Here is a 16,734-nt window from a genome sequence, read left to right on the forward strand (position 1 = left end):
ACAATTAATTTTTGTGTGAAATAAATGTATATATTTTAGTAATTACAGTGTACATATATTGTACATATTACTGGCAGTATAGAGTACAGATTGGTATAATTGAATTTTAATTTTTTTTAAAAATGGTGGCTATTTTTAAATAGTTTGCTTGTACTGAACATTTTACACATTAACAGGTAGTTCAAAAGCATATTTCATGCAGTCTACTATATTAAGAGCAACTAGCCGACCCCTCACAGAGCATCTGTGTGCTCTTTGGGGCCAGCGGTTACCTCCCCCCCGCCCCAGTCTCTGCTTCCGGTCCTAGCCACCTCTCCTCCCCACTGCCACTTCTGCCCCCCCCTTTCTTTCCCCCCTCCTGGGCCTTGCCTCTGCGGCCCGGCCTGCCACCTCTGGCCTCCATGGCTGAGCCATGGCTGCAGCAACCAATCCTCCTGGGTGCGCCTCAGCCAATCAGGGCGTCCGCCATCAGCCAATCAGCTGGGCTCTGGGACACACATTCCAAAGCACACCCAGGAGAATTAATATAATAGAAGATAGTTTGAGTTCACTAGATGATTGTGCGAATCTGTCAATAATTGCTTCTGCATCCAATTCATCTAACAATTCCTTTTCAGTGGATAGCAACATGTATGATTCCAAGTTCTCCTCAGACAGTGAATTTCTTAGCCTTGTCTTTATGATCTTTAGCTTTGAAAATGTCCTCTCACATTGGACTTGAGTAACTGATAGTGTGCAGATGACTTTATAAAGTTCATAAAGATTATCATACGCCTGGTCATGAAGTCTGTTGGATGCCAGAATTTTTAGTACACACGATGGGCAAGTGCTACAAATTGTACACTTGTTGCAACTGGAATCCATATTCTCACCATCATTAAGCATTAGCTTTAATACATCAAAGTTCAAAGCAAAAGAAAACACTTGACCTGTTTTCCCTGTAAGGCACTTACACTGTAAGGCACAAGGGCACATGAGACATCAATGCCCAAAATACAACAAAGAAAAACCACAACTCAGCTAAAACAGTGAACTTCATTAACAGGGCTGAGAAAAGTCAAGCCACTGAACAAAGCTCCCCAGAGAACCCTGTCTCAGAGGGGACTTCACTTCCGGAAGGCCCAGCCAGGGTGTTACAGATTTGGAAGGTGCAGGAGGAATTGAACAGGGATTGTATGGAACCTGTGGGAGTGAATGATGAAGAAGAGGTGGTGGGCTGGAGGGGCAGAAGTCACCCTTATTAAGCCTGATCTGGTGCAAAAGGAGCAGTACTTGCCAGGCAGGACTTATAAGATCCAGGGATAAGAAGTAGGCCTCAGGCTTCTGAAGAGTAGACAGCACCTACAGAGCCCCAGCCCAGAGCAAACGATCCCAGAGACATCAATGCAGACAGTTTACTGCAAGGGGAGCATGCTGCAGAATTCCTTGCTGAACAAAAGCAGGATGAATCCTTGAAGGGATTGTGGCAGGAAGCAGTGAGGACCTCCGCGCAAGATGTCACCATAGAGCAGCCGTGCCTGTACAAGGTAATGGAGCAGACACTGTACCGGGTTGCAAGATTATAATTTTGACATAGTACATATAAAAGGGAAGGAGAACATCGTGGCTAATGCACTCTCCAGAAGGTTTACCTAAAGTTCAGGTAATGGGACGTGATGTCCATAAAATGTATTTCTGAATATAACTATGATATGTGTATTGATATTTCAAAGGTGATAACAAGTGTTTATTAACTGTTATAAGTGTAACTGGTAAAAGAAAAAGGTAAAGTATTAAATGTACTGTATATTAAAAACCACATGCTTCACCCATTGCCTAGGAGAGGTTTGGTTAAACCTCCCCTGAAGCAATGAGAGAAAGGGTGGGACATGTGACGGATCCCACAAATGGGAGTGAAAAGTAAAACCAGAAAAATGTTCTGTCTGTGTGTCACCCAGCAGAACCTGCCCAGAAAGTGTTAATGGCAGGCAGAATCAGAATCTGTGACTAGCAGCCAGAGACGGGGCGAGTCTGGAAGAGATACATCAGGCAAGTTCTGGAGTGAAAGAGAGAGTAATAATAGTAATAACAGTAATAATATTGAAACTTCTATTATATTTTCAAACTACTAAAAGGTCATTAACATTTTTAACATATTGTCTGATGTTTAAGGGGGCCTACTTCATCAGGGGCCCGCAGGGCCCACTTGCCATCAGGCAAGCTGACACCCTGGCCAGTCCGCCACTGGTCACACTCATCCTGTGGCAGCTTCATTGGTTACCTGTCTGCTTCTGGTCTAGATTCAAAGTGCTGGTCTTCAAAGTGCTGGTCTTTAAAGCTCTACATGGCGGGGCTGGGGTACCTGTTGGAGCGCATTTGCCCATACAAACCTGCTAGGGCTCTCCGTTCATCACCTCAGGCCCTGCTCATGGCCCCACCACTAACAGAGATCTGGCTGGCAGGGACTAGAGACAGGGCCTTTTCAGTTGTGGCCCCTTGGCTTTGGAATGCCCTCCCAAAGAGCTTTGCCATGCTCCCACTCTCAGTGTTTTAAAAAAACTATTAAAAGCACATCTTTTAAAAGAGGCTTGTATATACTTTATCTGCTGCTTAAATCTGGTAGGTTCTTTAGCTTTTATAGTTCTCATTTTTTTTAAGCTTTTAAAACAAAGTTTAATTTGAAACTTCTTAAAAATGTAATTTTAATTGTCATTCTCACTTGGGCTTTTAAGTTGTTTAACTTAACATGTTTAATTTTATTAGTCTCTTATTTTACATGGTATCTGTTTTATTAAAGTTGTGAGCCACCCCAGGCAGTAGTGTACTGGAGAAGCGGAGTATAAATATTGTAAATAAATAAATAAATAAATTTTCAACACAAGTTTCACTGCAGTTTACATAACAAAAGGAAAGAGAAAATGGTTCCTGTCCCAAAGGGACAAACACAAAGGAAACATAAGCAAATAGTTACTGGGACACTGTGCTGAGCTGAACTTGTACTCAGTTGTACTCCCCCTGCTAAATATAAAGCGTCATCTCTTTAAAAGAGGCAAAGGTGCCTCTTTACCTAGTTAGGAAGGCTCTGGGAACTCTGCAGCCTGGAGAGAGAGGAAGCTGATCATAGCAAAAATCCAGAGGTTTCCAGCTTTAAAACCATTCCTTCCAGAGACTCATGCCTTCCTTGCCTGTATGACGATAACTCCACAGCGAAAAAGCAACAGCTTAAAGTCAATAACACTGCTATTTGATCCCTTCATGTCTATATGATAAAAATAATCTTGAAAGATAGGTGCCATATATCTCTGAATATGAGATGTGAGACAAACAAAATGGGAAGGATATCATCTTATGTCCTTGTTTGTGACTTTACCAGACTTAGCCACTCGTTGGAAATGGAAGGTTAGACTAGTGACCTTGGACTGATACAGCAGACAATTCTTACATACTTATAATTTTTGCTGCAGTGCCCATAATGCAATTAAGCTGAAGATCTCGATATCTCTCTCTCTCTCTCTCTCTCATTTGTACACCATCCCACACTTCCTTCTCTGGGTGGTTTACAGGTTTACAGCAAAATAAAACAAATTAAAACCTTCAAACAATTTAAAACCACACGTCTAGTTAAAAAGCTTGGGTGAATGAATGATTCTTTAAACTTTCTGGATGGAATGTCTTTTCTTGGAATAAATTTTTTCTTGGTTTTTGTTCATCAAATGTAATTGCCTTGGGGATCTATCTATCTATCTAATCAGTTGATCTTAGTTACCATATTGTAAATAAAAAAATGACATCTGTATAAAGAAATGCCAAAGCAGTTAAACTGAAGTAAAGAAAAGATTTTCTGGAAATGGTAATATGCCACAGTGTGTGTGTGTGTGTGTGTGTGTGAGAGAGAGAGAGAGAGAGAGAGAGAGAGAGAGAGAGAGATCGAGATCTTGTAATTCAATGTTATTCAAGGGTTTAAATATTTATTCAACACCCTTTGCCCATGTTTGTCATTCTATTACTTTTTAAAAGTTAGAACCAATGCTAATAATAGGGCTTTGGTCAGATGATCAGCTGCTTGTGATTGGCTGTTGCTTTCTGCTGCATATACTTTACTGTTGTGTACTGTCTGTAAGAACCAAGCCAGAAGGCCTCAGGATGACACACAACAGTTTCAGAAGCCTGTGTGAGTGGTTGATCCTGTATGGTCTCAAGGGCCTAAACAGTATTACCTCCAGATGGACTAGAAATTAAACACTGTCGCCCGCTTAGTTGTGATTCTCCTCCACCCCAATCTGAGTTTTATGAACTGGACTTTTCCAGTGAGTTGTAAGCAATATATAGTTGACTAATATTTATAATATCTAATGTATTCATGCAAAACAGATACATATACATTCTCCACACATAATGGTATTTTATTTATTTATTTATTACACTTTTATACCGCCCCACACTCGTGTCTCTGGGCAGTTCACAATGATAAAACAGTTAAAAACACATATAAAAACACATAAAAACAATTAAAAACCTAACAATTTAAAAATCAATCACAGAATTAAAAAAAACCTATACATTATTAAGAAGCTGAAAAGGCCTGAGTAAAAAGATGGGTTTTTAAATATTTTTTAAAAATTGTCAGAGATAGGGAGGATCGGGAGCGCATTCCATAGTCCCGGGTCAGCAACCGAGAAGGCCCGTCTCTGTCTGGCTGCCAGACAAACTGGTGGCAATTGTAGACGGACCTCCAGAGACGACTGCAATGGATGGTGGGGCTCATAATGAAGACGTTCTCTCAAGTACCCTGGGCCTTCATGCTACATGCATATTTCCCTATATAGAAGTAATATGTGTGAGGGATGGGGGCTGTTGGGATTTCAAACACAGGCCCAGCACAGTGCCCTCCTCATACATCTATCCCTTACTAGACTTCAGCCTCCCACACTCAGTCAAGTTGTGAGGGAAATCCTTCTTGCCCAGCCACCTTCCCAGTTTTGAAGTGTGGTACATGCTCCTGACTCCTCCTTCCATTCCCAGGAGGTCTCCTGCTTTGGTAGCTGGATTGCACTCTGGGCTCATCACTTCACTCACAGTTTGCTGGCTTTGCTGTCATGAAGATAGTCTTGCCCAATGGGCTCATCTGCCCTTTGGTCTTGGTGGATCAGAGGCTCGCTCCACACAATGTACATGTAGGAAAATTTTCATGTGTGATAGCAGCCCTCTTATTTCTGCAAATGTCAGGAGCACAGAACATATCATCAGGGGCGTAACGAGGCTGTAGTGGGCCCAGAGACAAAATTTTTAAATGGGCCCCTCGCTGACACACACACACACACACACTTCACAATATATAGTCATGTGACTTGCCTCTGGGGGCCTCCTTGAGGCGTGGGGGCCCCCAGGCAGCTGCCTCCCCTTGCCTAATAGTAGTTACGCCCCTGCATATCATATATGTACATAAGACAGAGCACTTAGGAGAAGCAGAAAGGAGGGAAATTGAAAGTTCACTAATCAGGAACTGATAAACTATTGTGTGAGTGCTGTTTCTTCCCTTCTTAAATATATTGGCTCAGTTTGGGGATAATTTTGATGCTTTTGGAATATTTTTTGCACACATCCTTGGAGATCTTAACACGATTCATTTTCTTTTATCCAGAAATATGCTTGACAGATACTAGGGTCTGTGGTTTTGGTTTTTTAAAAAATGGAACATCCTATATGTGAAAACTAATCTGATTTTGATCTAACAAGGTAAAATAAAATTGTCTCAAAGTCTTGACAATCTCCCCCGCCCCAGCACACACACACCGTTGATCTTTGCACAGCTTATTAGAATCATACCCATGGGATACTGGGGGATGGAACCTTTCCCCTGTTTATTCCTGGATGTGATCCACAATCTTACACACATGCGTTTACACACACACACAAATACACATTCACACTCCATCATCATCACCACCCCCAATGAATTTACAATTGATTTACTTTTTTCATACTATCTGAAGGACCACTTGCTCCCATAGGGATCTGTTAGGGATCTGTTGTCAGGCCTGCCTAATGAGAACGGGGCCTTTTCAATGGTAGCACCACAGCTCTGGAATGTGACTTTTAGAGAGAGGTGATTGGATCCTTTTTTAAAACTGCTTTTAAATGACAATTAAAAACTCATTTTATTTCACAAGGCTGTTTAGATTGTCTTCATTTTTGTCAACTAAGAGCATTTCTAAACAACAATTTGAAGCACGTTTGGTGCTGATTTCAATGGATAATGTTGCTGCCTGTATAAATGCAGATATCCTCACATTTCTGCCACAATTGGCCCCCAAATCTGCACTAAAGGTAGAGCAAAAAAATTCACTTTTTTGGTGTTGAATGCTCCGCAGAACTTCCTTCTCCTGCTGCCGGCCACTTCAAGCACGCGCACTCTCTCTCTCTCTCTCTCTCTTCCCCTTCCACTGCCATTGTGGGTGTCACACAAACTATGAGTGTTCTCTCTGTCTTCCCTTCTTCTTTCCCCCCTCCTCATTCCCTGGACTCCCTGCGTGCTCTCTTTTCCCTCCTCCTCTCCCTTCTTTGCTGAGGCTGCACTCCTTGGTTTCTTCCTCCTGCCACTGCTGCCGGAAGAGCAAGATAGGCAAGTCAGGTGTTGACCCAGAGCAGAGGGGGCTAGTGCCAGCCTAAAGAAAAATGCATATACAGCCTACACTCATTCTGGATTAAAGAGTCTGGGGACCCATTGATTCTGCTGCAACAAACGCTCTTGTTTAGAACTGTAGTTTGTTTTTATGCTGCTGCTTTTATAAACTTTCAGCATTGTCCATTTTAGATTATGTTCTTTTTTAAATGTTATTGTTAGCCACTTTGGGCTGCATTTGCAGCAAACACAGGATAGAAATCCCCTAAAATGATAAATAAAAATAAATAAATATCATCAGTAACACAGCTACTGTGTATGGCCATTCCTGTTTCCTTTTTGGCTTTTTATGGCACTTCCATATTCATTGTAAGCTGTTCATCCTTGATAGCCAGTCGCTTTCATTTATGTTTTCCTTTTTAGTCTGCTATTTGGAAATGTTAACTAATGATGAGAAACCCTCAAAAGGTTAGAGAGGGTTGGTTCAATTTGGATTAGCACTCACAGGTCTGTGTGATTTTATCTGAAGAAGCGCTGTAACATTTTGCTGTAAATATCATGAGAAAACCTGCTCTTCTGAGATTTCCAGCTAAATGTTTCAGAATCAAGAGTTTCTCAGTAACCTTTATATAATCTTCTACACTATTAGATATTTATCTGAAAAAAAAATCCAACATCTAAATCGTTTGAGCTTTGCATTTTCCTTCTAGCACTAATGAGCTTTTGACAACTTAAGCCACAGTTACTAAAATGTAAACAGTTTCCTGAACGCTTGCCTGTGGGCTTCCCAGAGACATCTGATGGGTCACTGTGTGAAACAGGATGCTGGACTAGATAGGCCTTGGGCCTGATCCAGCAGGGCTGTTCTTATGTGTAGGGATATGCAGAATGTTTCTTTGGTGAAATGTTTTGACTCGAAATGAGCTGTTTAGAGTGTTTCAGGCTCAAAACAGAATATCTTGAAATAAAGTGCCTGTTTTGAGATCAGAGCAGAAGAACTCCATTTTGACTGAAATGTTTCAATGTTCCCAGCACCATTTTGGAGGCCTGTTTTCCCCTTGCTGATTGGTTTTCTTGCACTGGCTTCTGATCTCCTTGCTTCTTGGTTGGCTTGTTATCATACAAATCAAGTGTTGTCATGGGCAACTGTTGGGTGACACAAAAGGAGAGAATTTCAAAATGTATTCAAAGGTATTGGGAGGCAGCGAGAGCCCTTATAGTGTGCCTCTCTTGAAGAAGAGGATACACCAGGATAGGAGGAAGGAAGGTTTGATTTTGATTTTCTTTTCTCAGCACTGAGTATAATTTGAGGTGTTATTCCTGCTGTAACTTTTTGGTTTTGCTAGATCTCAGATTGCCAAAGGCAGAACTTGGGTGCCTTCCTTCCTTGAGTTGTGGTTTGTTTCATTTGTGAGATAGTGTATTGTGGCAAAAAAATGGACAGTGGAATCTCATTACAGATTGCTGTGATGAGCTTCATCTCTGGTCTTGAGACTAACTTGTGCTTCACTCACTGTTCTGGTCTGCTCTGCTCTTCAATCTGCATTGCAAGGTGTAAATCAAAATGTGGCTGAAGTTGCTCTAGTTTAGCTTATGGCTATGCTTGTTGCTGCTAAGTAAGGGTGCCACTGTGGCATCCGTTGCAATGCTAGGAAGTAATGTAAGGAGTCATAATTGTGTGTGAGAGAGCAACTTGTGTCAGTGATGTTACTGCATTGCTGTGGCTGGCAGTAGATTCTGTGTCAGTGGTTTTTCTTTTTTAAAGCCATTTGGACTGTGTTTGAAATGTGTGTTCTGTGTTGGGAAGAATTTGCTTTTTACTGTGTGCTTCTGCAGTGTTTTTCAATGCAGTGTTGCAAAATGCATTGCAAATTGCAATGCAAAACTGTTCCTGCCAGGGACACTAAAGTGGGTTGTGTGGTAGGGCATGATGGGTGCTACCTATCACCCAACCAAAAAAGAAATGGGCAATCAATTTTTTTAACCCTTTCCCCAAACTTCCATAGGATCCTATGGGTTGGCTGATAGGTAGAACCCATCATACCCTACCTCGTAACCCACTTTGGTGTCCCTAGGAGCCACCCATGGGGAAGAATGGGGTGTTTCAAGTTTCCCCATTGTTCCCTATGGCCAAAACACTAGAAACGTTTTGAGTTGTTTCATCAAAACAGCCAGCTTGGCTGCTGTTTTTGTTTTTGTTTGTGTGTGTGTGTTTTTTTAAGTTTTGGCCGTTTGTGTTTCATTTCAAGCTTGAAACAGAATGCAAAATCCGTTTTGTGCACATACCTACTATTGTGTGCTACACATCTTCAATTTGTGAAGCCTGCATTAACTGAGAGCAAGCAGAGGGGAAGCAGCTTATCAGACAATACTGATTGCAAAGTGTATTTTATACTCCCCATATGATTCATGTTGTTTTGCAGTATTCCCTCATAGATTGCTTTTGTCTTTGTTAATTGAAATTTCTTTGCTATTTAGCTCTACCAAAGACAAATTCCCACTTAATATTTTGTACTTGGCTATGGATACACTAATATAAAATCCACTTGCCTTTTGTTAAGTATGAAGAGAACTTGTGTTTAAAATTTGATGACTGTCCTTTAAAAATTTATAGAGACATGCACCACATTTTATACATGTGCCCTTCAGACTTGAAGCATACATATTTTGTACCTAAGCATCTGTACCTCAGTATTTGGCCCTAACTGTGCACCCGTCCAGGTCCAAACATATATGTCCCACATGTTGCTCCTCAAAGCAAAATAATTAGAAATCCTTATCACTTTCTTATTATATCAGGGGCAGAAACAATATGAACTCCCATCCCATCTGTGATGGGTGTATCACAGCTTCCTGTGCCCCTCGGCAAAAACAGAGCCAAAATAATACATCTGCCACTCTCCATCAAAGATGTGCAGCATTTATTTTCACATAGTAGCATTTGCAGTAACGATTGCTGAAGAAGTTTTAGTGGCAGAGAAAGAACTGCTTGAGGTAGAAGAGCTTGTGCAAGAGGTAGTACCATGTGTTGCGCAATAATCGGCTAACGTGCAAGGTGGTGCTACTGGTTGTGCAACCTCTTCAGCTAGCACAAGAACTAGCACTACTTCCTTCCACCATGCCCTTATGCCAGAGCAGAGGTAGGCAAGCTTGGCTCTCCAGATGTTGTTGAACTACAACTCCCATCATCCCCAGTGCAATAAATTGTGGTTCAACAACAGCTCTGCTCGAGCAACAAATTGTATGCTAGAACAAGGCTAGTTTAGATGTTGCTAAATGTTTTGGGTAGGCTGTCCACAGATTTATAATGAAAAAGTGAGCTTGTAATTTATTGTGTTCTTTTGGCTTCTTAGTTTTGGAAAGTCTGCATATTTGATGTTAGAGGTAGAAAGAGTGAGGCAGACTCTAATAACAGCACTTGCTCCCTATGCTATGCTGTGTAGGAGGATGAGAAGGCTTTTTCTTCTTTAAACCAAACACTGATTATAAAAACATGACAGGGAAATGTTGTGATAACGGGCAAAACTGTCACTCTTTCTATTTCTGCTGGCAACAGGCGCTGGATGTCTCTTTGGAAACTTGTTTTACTTGCACTCCCAGCAATGAAGCTGATATTTGAATTTTTATTTTTTTATTAAAAAAAATCAATAGAATCAGATAATTGTAGGTAAAATATATTTTAAAAAATGAGATCAGTCTCTTTCTGCATTGTTTCTAGGCCAGTATCCTACCCTACCTATGACCCCATTCTATGTAGTACCATTCCAGCATCTGCTGCAACCTGGTGAGTGTGTTCCTTTGTGAGAAGAAATTGTTTCTAAAAAGCTACATTTTGCAGATATATAAATGTGCATGTATTTATTTCTTTATTAAAAGTCTTTGGTTTAATTAATCTATAATTATCTATCTCTATATTTATAACGCTTTGGTGAGACATGGGACATGGCTATGTGGAACATTGGAGGTGCCTGAGGAGGAGGTGGGACGAGTGACAGAGCAGGGCGGAGCAAGGCGGCTGCCTCATTAAATGCAGCCCCACAAATAGGGACACACACCCACACCCTGCTTGCCCTTCCACTCCCCCTTTGAGGTAAGACTGGTTCCAACAGTGGCTGCGGTGGCTCCCTTTGTTCAGGGAAGGCTCCCAGAGAACACCGGCCCCCCCCATGCCCCAAGCAGCTCCTCGACTCTTGCTGCTGCACTCCAGAGGCGACACAGCCTTGGGAAGGGCGCCTCGGTGGCAGTTCCCTACCTGATGTTAGAGAGAAATGAAAAAAGAAGGCGGGGGGAAGAGAGAGGAAAGGAAAGAGAGAGAGAAAGAAAGGAGAGGAAGAGAGAAAGAAAGAAGGGAGAGGAAGAAAGAGTGGGGGGAGAGAGAGAGAGAGCCTTCAGACTGTGTGAAAGTTTGAGGACAGGGAGGAATGTTGAGTCATGTCAGATGTTAACCGAAAGGACAGGCTTCATCGCCCCACAGGTTGTCTGAGGACATCTCCTTCCTCCAGTTTTTAGTCATGGTCATCTTAATATAGGTCTCTCATGAGTAAGATGATTTGACTCACTAGCTATTGTATCAGCAAATCAAGAGATTGAAATATATATAAAGAAATTTATGACACTGGGCAATACAGCAGGGGGTGTGGCAGAGGGCAAGGAGTGCAATAAAGTACTAGTTGCTCAGATGCATGGGTAAAGCTAGTATAGATTAATTTATTAAAACTATTTACATTTATTCTTATTGTAGATTAATTTATTAAAAGTCTTTGCATCAACTACAAAATCAGGGCGATTATTTTTTAAAAAATATTCTTTTTAATACAAGAACTTCAAAAAATTTTCAACGGCAGGTGCCATCTCTGAAGGCTCTTTCTTCCTTCCTTTCCCCACATGAATGAGGAGATGCTTAGTCTAAGATAGTGCTTGCTGCAAAACATGCATGGGTCACCTAAAAACAAAGGAAGGGTACTTTCCTAGTGCTGTGCTGCATGAGCACTTTTGTTGGAAGTTCATGTGTTTGGGGGGCTCAAAGAGTATTTGGGGTTTGAAACCCGATCACTTTCATGGTGTGATCCACAACAGTTTTGATAATTTGGGAGGCAAGGGTGAGTGACTTATCTGTGGTTGCTGCAGAGGCATTTTCTTGGCTTTGGATGAAAAGGCTACCATCTTTGTGAACAGTGGCAGCAGTTCTAGGAGCACCAGCGCTTGTCTTTCTAATGACCTGACTATGCCATGCCATGGAATGATGCTCCATCATGACATAGTATCATTCCCACTGCATTCCAAAAGGGGGTGGGAGGCAGCTTTCTGTACTCATCGGTGGCCACCATTTTTCCCCTACCAGAAATGCTCCAGGGAATTATGCTACAACATTGATTAAATATAATTATACAACGTTTGTATAATTTTATGCAACAGTTGTTTTATACTTTTATTTTATACTATTTATATAATATTTTACAACTTTTGTGTTATAAATGCAGCTTTAAGGTAATATTTGAAGTGGAGGTATGTGAGTGGACAAAACATTTCCCATGTGACTAGTATGCCGGAAGGGAGAAGGGCATGTGTGCTCATGGTATGCATTAGTCTGATTGCATGTGCTCAGGCACTTCTGGTTGCATGTGCTCAGGCTATTGGACAAGTATCATTCAAACCAGCTCTAGAACTGTCCAGCAAAACAACAAAAGGAAAAACCAACCACAATCCCTCAAGTAGGGGTGTGCAAACCAGTTTGACTTGAACCAGACTGCACCCAGTTTGAACAGATTCATCCCAAACCAGTTTGGGGCAATGCTTGTAAAGGGGAATTTACTGAGCATGACCCTTTACAAGCTAAGAGGGATTTCCAAAGGGCCAGGGGGTGAGAGGGGAACTTACCTTCCTGGCTGCAGCAAGTTGTTAGCAGCGGGGGCTCCTCTACCCCCCCCCCAAATTTGGGCATCCCCCTCTGCTTGTAAATGGGAATCCTCAGTGAATTCCCCTTTACAAGCATTGCTCTGAACAGGTTCTGACCAGTTCTGTTCAAACTGGAGCCAGTCAGGTTCAAACTCAGACCAGTCAAAACTCCGTGGCTCTGTGCACAGTTGAACTTTTGAGCTTCCATGCAGTAACTGCAGAGCTCAAAGCAGGCCTCAGCGCACACATGGAGGCCATTAGAATAGATAGCCTAGTGCTCTTGTGCAAGAGCACCAGTTTCTCTTGTGCTATCTAGTGACTTCTGCATGTGCCTGGAGGCCTGCTGTGAGCTCTGCAGTTACCGCACAGAGGCTCAAACTGGGCCACTGTCACAGGCCTGCTATTGGGGAGGCTGGTGGGAGGTTTAGAGGAGCCCCCCCCCCACTGTCCCGCCACCACGGTCTCACCACTGCCAGGAATGTAAGTTCCTCTTTTGGGAACCCTCCCCCTCAAACTTGTTCGGCCTGGTTTAGCTGGAACTGGACCTGGTCAGGTCAGTTTGAATTTAATTCAAATTCAAACCGTACTGGCCATCCCAGTTCTGTGCACATCCCTACCCTCAAGGGTTCTGAAGGTTTGCGGGGAAAGGGCCATATAGGCCTCCCTAGAAAGGGCGTTCCACCAAGTCATTGCTCACATAGAAAACGTATTGTTTCTTATAGAAACCCACTGAACTTCACTCAGCAGTGGAACATGGAACAGCCTCAGAGGTTGGCTGGAACCTGGGTGTTCATGGTAGGCCGCCTTTGGACATAGCATGGAACCTCAGGTAGATGAACTTTTTGTTAATATGTGAGCCCGGGAATGTTTCCCCAGATGATTGTTGAACCGCGGAGTCGCAGCCTCCAGCTTGTGGGTAGAGGGCCCCTCCCTGCTCTGCTAAGGCTGCATCCCAGCAAGTTCTGTAGTGCTTGCACTGCTAGACTGTGGGCAAGGCATCAGGATGTTGGTAGAGCAGCAAACATTTGCCACAATCTTCAAGGGGGTGTGCCCAGTATGATCATGCCTTTTCAACATCGATCAGCTGCCCTTGGCGGGGAATTGAAATCCATTCCTAACACCACTCACGCCACTATCCTTGCAAGGGCCCCACACAATCCCCCAAAGTAAGGGGTGTTTGCTAATTCACCAGAAACAGTACCATTAACAGTCCATGGCTGCATGTTTGCACCAAGAGGAAAGGGCTGGGCCTCCCTTCCCCTAAAAACTGATACAAAAAACAGAACAGAAGTACTTAGAATCTCCCACCAACTCTATACCGCTGGTGGGAGCAGCACTGTCCATGGGAACCAATAATACAGGCACTGCCCAGGCATCCAGAGAAATCAATGCCCTGCTGACCAACCACACTCCACACCTTAGAAAGGATGTCTTGCTGGGCAGTTGCTCAGGTGCATTGTTAATGAAGGGGTTCCTTGTGCATATGCCCTCTCAGAAGCTGTCAAAACATCTTGTATGGAAACTGCAATTAAAGGTCCTGCATGCCAGGCAACGTACCAAGATGTGCACTGCAAGTTGCTCAGTTAACACAAGCAAATGGACAGATACAGACAGGAGATTTGTGGGGATACATGTTTCTTTCTTTAAATGACTGGAGAATAGGAAAGTTTCCACGGACAAGATTTCTGCAGGTTTCTGCACCGGGTCAGCACATTGGTATTTCTGCTCAGCAATGTGGTGTCACTCCCCTGGTATGTGTGATCTTTGTTGGGGGAAAACTGAGTTGCCCAGTTCCTGGTGTCAATAGGTGTTTGTGCACATACTTCAGTAGCCCTTTATTGCCCCAAATGTACTTCAAGGAATATTTCTGGAAGACTAGTAGCAAAATATGCCAAAAATATACCAGGTTTTAATACCTATTTCTAATTATAATGAAAAGTGGCTCAGATGGAACTCCTTCTCTAAAGCTCTGAAATACAGTAAACACTATTTCTCTATCTCCCCCTCTCTGTCTTTCAAGGTCTTCAAAGGAAAGAAACCACATATAATCTTATCAGATCCCAGAGATGAAAAATCTTTGACATTTTCTTCCTTGGCTTTTGGCAAGGACAGGATAAAGAAGCAAAAAGATAGAATAATAGAAGCAGTTCTGTGTCTGCATCTGTATTTTGCAAAAGGAAAAAAAAGACTTCAAGAAGTTAAGGGTTGGTGGTGATAAACATTTCCAGCAGCTCTGTACCGTTTATTAACTTTGCCTTTTCTGATAAGATCAGAACATTACAGCAAGAAACTGGAAAGATATTTCTTGAAGCAAGGAGAAAAATCTAATCAGTGGTTACTATCACATTACTGCCATTACTGAGATGGCATGTTTTGATTTCAGAAACTCATATGAACTTTGGTTGTCTTCTGAATGTTTCAGAGGCAATAGTAAAATCAGGGACTAATATCTGGTGTGGCCAGGTACTACTGTATATAATTAGTGCAGATTATTATATTGCCTTGTAGCTGTTGCAGACTTCTGTGACTGTGTCCCAGTACTTAACTAAAGGATAGACAGAGCTAGGGATTAAGCGGAGTGAGGTCTCCTTCCATTTTCCCACTCCTGTCACAAGGAAATCCCAGCGTCTTCTGAAAGCATGAATTCCTTACAAATTTGTGTTGCTCTTTTCATAGTATTAGAGCCAGTTCAGACATTGGAGAAAGCATATGGTGCAGTTGTCATGGTAGTACAGCACCTCCCCAGATAACACAGGGGAGTTATATATTTGAATATGTGCCCCATGTCAAAGGCTCCCTGCAGGGGCATCATTAGGGGTGGCACATGGGGCACAGGCTCCCAGTGAATTTCTCAGGAAGGGAGTGCAGCATGGAGACACCTGTACAGCGCATGGAGGAGAGCTCTTAGCTTCACCTAGCTCTCTGCTACTTCTACCTTCATCGGTGCTTTATTATAATATTAGAGAGTTTTTAAAATATGCATAATTATATGGGGGGGGGAGATTCTCAGATGTGATTGACTGCAATTCCCAGCATCCTCAGCTGCAATGACCTTTGGCTGGGGCTTGTCGGAGTTGTAGTCCACCACATCTGGGAATCTCTTTTGCAGGGAACACTGTGAGGGGTATGATTATGTTTAAATATCAAAAAGGGGCTGTGGACCCAAGGCCTGGACCTTTTAAGACCCTAGCAATACCCCTGGCTCCTGAAACATACAAAGCTATACATGAAGAAGGTTTCTGTTTTCTAACGATACCAAATATTCTGCTCAGCTTCTAAATCAGCTCCCAGATAAATGATAATGGCTGAATTCATACATGATCCATAGTGGAGAAACTTGAATGCTCTCAGGGTCTCACCACAGCTACAATGTCACGTGTCCCATTTGTGTACTAATTTGTAAACTCCTTTGCCTCTTATTGAGGTCTACAGAAGACAATCTGATCCCACACCACAAATCCAAACGGCATCATTATGGCTATACACATGGAGTATGCTAAATTAGCATATCTCATTTGTATGATTTGTAACAGGTGTCTTATCCACTTTACCAGCCAAGTATCAGAGGCAATTAAGAGTGGCGCCATAGAAAAGCTTCCTATCTTCTTTCTTCCCCCACTTCAGTTTCAGATCATCAAACATGTTTATACTAGCTCGGTTTCTCAATGAAACAGAAATAAATGCTGGAAAAAGAAGAGCCTCCCATTGCCTCTACTTGTCCATTTGTTTCACATTGCCATCTCTAGTCCTACTTGTTTGGCTAACGTAAGGAGAAAACGTGCTTGAGAGCATACAATATACTAATAAAATTATCCTGATATTCTATTAAGAATCCAAGTTAAAAATGTCTAGCAAATGTTTAGTGCATAACCACAAAGAGGAGGTGGAAGCTCCGAAGCAGACACCCCATTCCAACTCAGAAATGAGGGGTTACACATGCAAGGCTAAACCAAGAAAACTGGCTACTTTCTCTTGCACAGTAAATCCATGAGATTGGAGTAAAGTTCACAGGTGTCCATCTTGGCTCCAGTGAGGCAAGGGAGCCTGGGTAGGTAGCTGGGCAAGCAGGCAAGCAGGTAGCAGCTTGAGCTCTAGCCAAGTGGAGTTTGAGAAGGAAGCCACTGCACCAGCCCAAACGGACAGGCTAGGATGAGAACCAGGAGCTCTGCCCCTTCCTGGAACTGTAAAATGACCCTGACTTCAGACAACTGTTTGAATTAGTTTTCCTCTGCTTGCAA

The 16,734-nt window shown here is 42.5% G+C and overlaps 1 long non-coding RNA gene across 5 annotated transcripts in view; it reads left to right on the forward strand.

Annotated features, from left to right (window-relative positions):
* Positions 1–1,015: 1,015 nt before the first annotated feature.
* LOC128352464 (uncharacterized) overlaps positions 1,016–16,734 on the forward strand; it is an 80,478-nt gene continuing 64,759 nt past the window's right edge. For 2 of the 5 annotated variants that reach the window (XR_008320426.1, XR_008320428.1), the window contains exon 1: positions 1,016–1,526. This is a non-coding gene — a long non-coding RNA (uncharacterized LOC128352464). Of the gene's footprint in view, positions 1,527–10,319; positions 10,386–13,218; positions 13,326–16,734 lie in introns of all 5 variants that reach the window. The other 3 variants (XR_008320430.1, XR_008320427.1, XR_008320429.1) reach the window with 3 other exon arrangements.

The sequence above is a fragment of the Hemicordylus capensis genome, chromosome 3 (genome assembly GCF_027244095.1).
Source record: "Hemicordylus capensis ecotype Gifberg chromosome 3, rHemCap1.1.pri, whole genome shotgun sequence".
NCBI lineage: Eukaryota > Metazoa > Chordata > Lepidosauria > Squamata > Cordylidae > Hemicordylus > Hemicordylus capensis.